Here is an 8,370-nt window from a genome sequence, read left to right as displayed (position 1 = left end):
AAATCACGCACAACAGGCCTTCTACTGACGCCATTTCTCACCTTAACATCCTGCATGCTCTCATTTAAGTCAGCCCAGAATAACTACTACTTTTTCTCTGAGTCGTGCTGCATTGCATGATAGGCACGGTCACATGCCCTTGTTATAACTACAAATTCAATCGTTCTTCAGTGCACTGGTCACATTCTAAGGGATCAATATGGTAAGGGGTCCTGTACTACAGCACTGTTTGCTTGCAGTTTTCTGTAAATAGTGCTTTTCATGTTCTGTTAGAATATTTGGGTGTTTTTCACAGTCTAGTGAGTCTTGGGGACAAGGGTCAGTTGGGGGGGTTGCTTGACCAGCAGGCATGAGGTCCTGGTTTACTGTGAGCACACAGCTGGCCATGGTGACCACATACATAATCCCAGCATTCAGGAGATAAGGTCAGGGAGGTCAGAGGTTTAAGGTCATTCTTGGCTACAAAGCAAGTTCGAGTCCAAGCTACAGGAAACCCTGTATCAATCAATCAATCAATCAATCAATCAATCATTCAATCGATGTAGTAATAGTTTACATTTTTTACGCTGACTAAAAATGTATCCTATCAGATGTTGGTGGAATACTCCTGACTTTTAAGTAATTTACTTTTTTATTTATTCCTTTAAAAGAAATCCTGAGATCTAAAAAACTTGTTGTGTTCTACCCTTGAAGCGATAGCTTTAGGTTACGGTAGATATTGACTGTGTTGTTAACATATAGTGACTTGCACAAAGCCACTTGAATTCATAGAGATATTCTTTACTGTTATTATCAAGCCTTTTTTTGCAAATCCATTTCTGCACAGTGGAGTGAAACAAAACTAGAAATCAATAGCAGAAGGAAAACACATCCTGCGATGTGCAGAAGTTAAACAGTGCTCTCTTAAACAACCAGCGGGTCAAGGAGGAAGATTTAAAACTCTGTGGAGACAGATGAAGATGAAGCCACAGCATGTCAAAGTGTACAGAGCAGAATGAAAGCAATTGTGAAAGGGAGGTTCCTAGCAGAAGATGTGGCAGTCAGCCAGCAGACTCCATGCCCCAAAGAATGAGGCAAAGAGCAAACGAAGCCCACGTCGGCAGAGGAAAGGGAAAATAGTTTAGGACAGTGAGAAAAAACATATGGAATAAACATGACAGAAAACTCAAAAAATTAAGTTGCTTTTGTTGAAAATGTAAAACAAATAAACACAAACATTTTAAAGGAGAGGGGGAGAGGGAGTGAGAAAGAACAGTAAAGTGTTCTAAAGTTAGAAGTGGAAAAGAGTACATTAGGAGTGATGTCACAGAAATAAGGGCATGAAGGATGACCACAAAGTTATGCTCTGAGGCTGAGAGATGGTTCAGTGGTTAAGAGCACTGACTGCTCACGCAGAGGACCCAGGTTTGAATCCAAGCACCTACATGGTAGCTCACAACCATCTATAACTCCATTATAGGGGATCCGAAGCTTTCTTCTGGCCTCTGTAGGCATCAGACACATCCATGGAGCATATATACATATATGTATATATGCATACATACATATAAACACTCATACACAAAATAAATAAAATCTTTAAAAAACAATTATTTAAAATAAATTAGATATCAGCAAATTCTATGACCCTGAAAAAAGTTGAGAAGTTTCTGAAAATACACAGCCTGCTAAAATTAAATCATGAAGAAATAAATGATTCCAATACATACTTGTAATCGGAAAGACAGGGAGACTTTACAATAAACAAAATGTTAGGGCTAGCTGGTTCCATAGAATCACCACCAAGCCCTGAAGAGGTGAACACAGATCTTTCTCAAATTTTAAAGAAGAGGAGGAAGTAATCCCAAACTTGCCACAGGAGGTCCCCTTTACCCAGATACAATGTCAGACAGGGATCCAGCCATTTCCCCGATGCAGGTGTATATTAAAAAGTCTTCAAATGTTTCCTAGAAAACTGAATTTAGGAATACATTATAAAGGACCACACACCATACGCAGGGGAGGGAGAGAGGATTGTGCTTGGGGAGGAAGATGATTCCACATAAAAACCAGTGGGCATGGGGCACCATGGCAACAGACTAGTGGACAAGGCGACATGATGCTCTTTAACTGGTGGAAGCAAGCATCTGACGAAGCAACACCCATTTGCAAGGAAAACACTCTAGCTCTGAATAGTAGGAAGTGACCTCAAAGGGGCATGATTAAATAATGTCACAGGAAACACCATGTTCAGTTGGGAACAACTCAAAGCATAAGGTTCTAGAACTGGGAACAGGACAGAACTTGTTATCTCAACAGATACTCTTATCTCAACACAGTGCCACACGTTTCAGCAAGAGAAATTAGAAAGGAAAAAGAAAGATAAGATAGCAGAAAAAGAAAAGAACAAAACTACCACTGGTCAGAGAAGATGTTGTTTTATTTTTAGAAAACCCTGAACATTCAGGAAAACACTGATTAGAACTAATAAAGTTAAAGAAAAATCATTTTAAGGATGGTTCCACAGGAATTACCTGTGAAACTGTCCCCTTCCCTATTAGCAGGCCTACTAATATTGTCCTTGTTTGGGTCTTTGCTAGGCAGATATATTGTTTAAGTATCATGGGTGCAGCTTCCCTGTCACTTCTAGGAGACACAATTTCCTACTAGACTTCCCGGTCTTCTGGCTCTCATAATCTCTCTGCCCGCCTCCTCCACCACGGTCCCCGAGCCTTAGGTGTAGGCTCAGGTGGAGATTTATTGGTTAGGGCTGGGTACTGGATGCTTACTTGTCTCACCCGAGACCGTCAGAGATCTCCGAATTCTCCCAGGTTGACAGATTTGCCATCCGTTTGCTTTTGAATGGTGAGGGCATCCTGTCTGCTCTTGTGGAGTTTCTAATAACAGAGTTGATTGTCCTGGTTTTCTTTAATGGTTGTTTGGACCCATTTTTCTCTCAGACTTTGTTGAGATGGAATCATGAGGGAGGAAGAGCATGTGGTGGAGAAAGCTGTGACCCTCTTGGGGATGGGGAAGCAGAGAGCAAAAGGGATCCTCAAGATCCCAAAGAGCATTGCTCCCTGTCACCCCATTTCTTTCTACTAGGTCCCAACTCTTTTTTTTTTTTTTTTTTTTGGTTCTTTTTTTCGGAGCTGGGGACCGAACCCAGGGCCTTGCGCTTCCTAGGTAAGCGCTCTACCACTGAGCTAAATCCCCAGCCCCGGTCCCAACTCTTGAAAGAAGTTCTGCTCCCTCCCAGTTGTGCCAAGGCTGGGGGCTACGTTTCCAAGATGAAACTTAACAGGCTTAAGAATTAATATTCTAAGTACGAATTCTAGCAACTGGATTTAAAAAATGTCCAAGGGAATTGAGTAGATTGTTATTCAAAGAAGACATACAAACGGACCAGAAACATGTGAAAAGGTGCTCAAACTCACCTATCACCAGGGAAAACGTATGTCAGCACCACAATGAGACGTCCCCTCTTACCCATCAAGATGGTCCCTTCGAAAAAAGTAGATGGTGAGGACATGACATTGGGGTCCCTTTGTTGGTAGGAATGGAAAATGGCACAGACCTCAGGGAAAATGGAAATTCCTTAATAAATTAAAGGTAGAACTTATTTAGGATGTAGTAATCTTACTCTGCATTTCTGTTCAGAAGAATTCAGTGCAAGATCTTACAGAGGTGCTTGTGAGATGGCTATGGAGAACTGACCTTTTCCTCGGGCCGACTGGGCAGGGGTTAAGCAGTGTTGAACACATTGTTGGTGTTAAACATGGTAAATTATATTAAACCCGATTGCAAGCTCTCCTATTGATGCTCACTTTCCTGAGATAACAAGAACATTGGAGGATGGGCAATCAGACAATCCTTTCTTGCCTTTGGTGCCTTGAGTCAGTCAAATAGGGAAACTACCACCACGACGGCACCAGATACTGGAACACTAAGGATACCTTGAAAAACTGCCCAACAGTCACATCTCAAAGCCCAGTTTCAGTCAGAGCTGTTAGAAACCACTTATGAAAGGCTCTTAATATCACTAGCCTTTGAACTCTTGATGATCTATAGCCATTTACAACTAACTAGGCCAGAAGGAACACTTTCCTCGGTTGCCTAAAAGGGAGTGGATCTAAAAGGTGATTGGTCAAAATATTAATCTCGATGACTGTGGCTGATTCTAAGAGACAAGGTTGTGGTTGGTCTAATACAAATGGCTGGGGTTTGGCTGTGATATAAGCAGGCTACTTGGGCTCTAAAGGAGTCAGTTGACACTATCTAGTGTTGCCTTCCCGGCTAGTGTTGCATCAGGCTCAATAAATGGCTCTCTCAGGTGAACTTTGCTTGCTCAGTTTCGGCAGTGTGGGTGTGGATAGAAAGAAGTGGCAGAGACAGCTGAGTGCCAGAGGCTAGTAGAGAGACTTGTGGATGGAACAAGGCAGTCAGCTCTGCTGGATAGCTGAAGAAGAAGCAGTTGAGCCATTCAAGAGTGGTCAGAATAAAAGAAACTCAGACCGAGGATAAGTAAGAAGCTGCAAGCAGCCAGAGATGAAATGGCAGGCCACAGCCACTTGAAGGTGTTAGAAAGCCATCAAGTCTTTAGGGCCAAGGATTTCAGACTTTAGGCTAAAGTTTTAACACTGGCCAGTGTTAAGGGCTAAGGAATCCCCGTGTTCTAAACCTACAAAAGACCTGAATCATTGCCTACCACCATGGAGAGAGGAGTCCTGATACCAAGAGCTACTAGGATACTGTGATGCTGTGATGCTGGAAAGAAATCTCAACTCCTTATACCTCCATGGAAGGTTAAACACCATTAGCTCTAAGGGCCCTGTTACTCAGGCCTGGAAACACAAGGGGGTGACACTACCTGCCGCTCCCATCAGCCTATCCTTGCTGTTTAATGTGAGTACATAGATGTGTTTACTGTATGTGCATCCATGTGTACGTGGATGAACAGTGAAGGTACACAGCTCAGCAAATACACACAAGAATACATACTGTAGGATTGCAAACATATGAACTAGCTATAGTTATCAAAATCATAGACACAGGAAGTAGGAAGAAGGTTTTACTCGGGGAGTGGAGATTAATATTCTCTGGGTGTAGAGCTTCAGCACTAGAAGAGGAGGAAGTTCTAGAGACTGTTGCAAGGATGTGAACATACTTAAGGTTGCTAGACTGCTGTTAGCAATGGTTATCATGGGGCACTGTGTGCATGTCTTACTCCAACAATAAAGAACCAGTCTCAAACACATTTTTTTGCTTCGCAGCACGTGAACCTAAATGTGGAAGTCAAGTGTGTTGTTTCACTGAAATCAAGTCTTAGTTAGTTGCTCAGTGACCACTCGTGACCTGACACCTTTGTTCTCATTAGCTTTGGGTAATTTAACCCGAGGTGCTCCCGGGTGATAAATGCAGGCATTGGCATCCAAGTGCATAGCTTTGCTGGACATGTAGCTGCTGTGGTAGCAGGAACAATCCCAGGGTCCCTTTTCAGTCTACCCCATGGATCACAAAATGACTTACATGACAATTCTTGTACAGTAGAAGTTTTCAATGACAGCTGAACGCAAAAAGCTACCACGCGCTTCACCTCTTTTAACGCTGCACAGGACTCAGGAATTCCTTCATGGGCTGAATATCAATCATTGCCAGCACATGAAGCGAATATGTTACAGCCCACACACTTTCCTTCACTTTATATGCCATGGATGGTATACTTGTAGAACAGTATCATTTGATGTCAGGATTTTCTGGGAGTTCCTTTTGATGTAACATTAACAGCATGTGTCCTTGGCTTTCTGAGGGCCAGTGGTTTGAGTTGTATCTTTCTCTGTTGTCATGAACTCAAGGTCAAATAATACGTGGGAAATTGCAGGCTTTGAAATTTCTACTTGATATGTAAAAGTTATTGTTTGTACCAGAAGACAATATCTTGTCCTTGCTCTGGAGAAGGGCAAATGGTTTTAGCAGAGTAGAAGCTGTGCTTTTCCTAACGATGATATAAAAACCGTTGGTAGTTTTAGTCCTCTGCAGATGATAAGAATTTTATACAGTGATAGAAATCTGCCTCCCACCAGCTGAAAAGGGCTGGCAAACCCTGAATTAGTTCATCTGAGAGGATACAGAGAAGTTGAGAGGTGCTGTGTCCTGATACTCAACAGTCATTGTCAGGCTTCCTTCCTGCCACGTGTCTTAGTGCTGGAGTTTTCTCTTGGCTTTCCCTTTTCAAGAAGATTTATTGCTTGTGGCAGAAGAAGGGTTGTATGAACTCTGTGACATGGGATTCCAGAGTGACAGAACTCTCTTGTCATGCCTAAATATAGATAAAAATACACAGGGAAAGATTGATTTTCCCAGTTCAGGTTACATGTCCTTGTTGGAACCAATGACTACTGGCAGGGTGTGTGTGTGTGTGTGTGTGTGTGTGTGTGTGTGTGTGTGTGTGTGTGTGTGTGTATTATTTTGATTATCAAGCCTAGAACTGTACGTACACCTTATGGCCAGATTTAACTGCCAAAAGTGGAGGGAAGGATGAAGATGTGAAATATTTCCCTTCTTTGATACTACTACTAGATAAAGTTTCACAGAAGAATACCTGCCAAGAGGCAGGTAGATGAATGTCCAAGAAGAGCCATTTGTTAGGGCTTTGTGGTTGACTGTATGTGCCTTCATTCTACTTAGTTGCACAAAATCATCCTCTTCCATTTGATTTGAAGAGGTTCTTTTTTTTTTTTGGTTCTTTTTTTTTTTTTTTTCGGAGCTGGGGACCGAACCCAGGGCCTTGCGCTTCCTAGGCAAGCGCTCTACCACTGAGCTAAATCCCCAACCCCTTGAAGAGGTTCTTTACATTTAAAAGTTAGGGTTGAATTACTGTTGCCAGCTGCCTTTACATTCAACAGCCTTAAGATTTTATTTATTGATTGATGAAGTTATAAATTCATATAATAGTCATTGCACAGGAAAAATACCCATAACATATAAAAGTGTTTATGGAGTCATTTTATGATTTTTTGGAGAATACAGAGAAACCAGGGGATATTATAATAATTAAAGTCCAGGTTAAACATACAGAAAATGTTCAAGTGTTCTTGATTGAGAACTACTGCTCAGTCACCATAGGCCATACTTGAGAACCCAATATGAGACCCATCCCACGGGAGAGTGTGAGCCTTGACACTATTAATGATGCTCTGCTCTGCTTGCAGACAGGAACCTAGCATAGCTGTCTCCTGAGAGACTTCATCTAGCAGGGGATGGAGGGAGATGCAGAGACTCACAACTAAACATCAGGTGAGTTCAGGGAGTCTTCTGGAAGAGTTGAGGATAGAATTGAGGCAACCAGAGGGATCAAGGACACACAAGAAAACCCCCAGAGTCAACTAACCTGGTACCATGGGGACTCGCAGACACTGAACCACCAACCAAAGATCATGCTGGATCTACCCTCCCTATCCCCTGCCCAACATTTGTAGCAAATATGCAGCTTGGTTTTCACTTAGGTCCTCTCACATCGGGAGGCTGTCTCAGTCTCTGTTCCCTACCAATGGATCCCCTTCCCCTACCTGGTTGGATCTCAGTGGGAGAAGATGCCCTTATCCTGCTGGGGCTTGATGTCCAAGGTGGAGTGGTACTCAAGGGGGCTTCTCCTTCTCTGAGGTAAAGAGGAGGGGTTAGTGGAAGGAAGGATTTTTAAGAGCAGGAGTAGGAGAAGAGGAGGGAGGGGGAATGTAATTTGGATGTAATATGAACAAAAATAAATTATTGAAAGAAGAAAAAAGGAGAGAAAATGGAGAATATCAGTACTCAGATGGCTTTTTTGTCCTGTCTCAGCCCCTGGCCCATGGTGACACTTGAAGCCTGGAAGAATTCTTTCTTCTCAGTTAATCCTCTCTGAAAACATTCCTCTATTTTTTTTAAAATTATTTACTTAAAATATTTATTTATTTAGATGGAGTATGTGTTATGTTGGCAGTTTAACTTCAGGTTGAGCCACACTCCACTCTTGCTGTTGTTCTTGGTGATCATTCCGTGGTACTGGCATCTCCAATATACTGGGGTCTTCCACAGCAACTAGGCTTTACCAATAGCCTCTCATAGGCTCTCTACATGGTGCCAAGTCTCAACTCCTTTGCCTGGCCCCTTCAGTCCTGGGCAATCAATTGCAACTGAAGGTGCACCTTCACCAATGGCCTTCCATGGCCTCTCACAGTGCCCAGCCTCAGCTGTTCTTCATGACCCCTTCATGCCTTCAAAACTAGTACCATCTGGGTGATTCTTACACATTACCTGCAGCATGAGATACAACCTTAACTATCTCTGGAACACAGCTTCTTTGTGCTCTTCTCTGAAGATTTCACCTCAATGATGCTGATCTCTTTCTTAGCT

At 42.5% G+C, this 8,370-nt stretch overlaps 1 protein-coding gene across 1 annotated transcript in view; it reads right to left on the bottom strand.

Moving 5' to 3' along the window:
* The window catches only part of Nxpe4 (neurexophilin and PC-esterase domain family member 4), a 247,750-nt gene that overhangs the window by 84,517 nt on the left and 154,863 nt on the right, over nucleotides 1-8,370 (bottom strand). The gene's annotated exons all lie outside the window — the stretch shown is intronic.

The sequence above is a fragment of the Rattus norvegicus genome, chromosome 8 (assembly GCF_021556685.1).
Source record: "Rattus norvegicus strain SHRSP/BbbUtx chromosome 8, alternate assembly SHRSP_T2T, whole genome shotgun sequence".
Taxonomy (NCBI): Eukaryota; Metazoa; Chordata; class Mammalia; order Rodentia; family Muridae; genus Rattus; species Rattus norvegicus.
The sequence above is the reverse complement of the archived record's forward strand: the minus strand, read 5'-3'. Positions and strand labels throughout refer to the sequence as shown.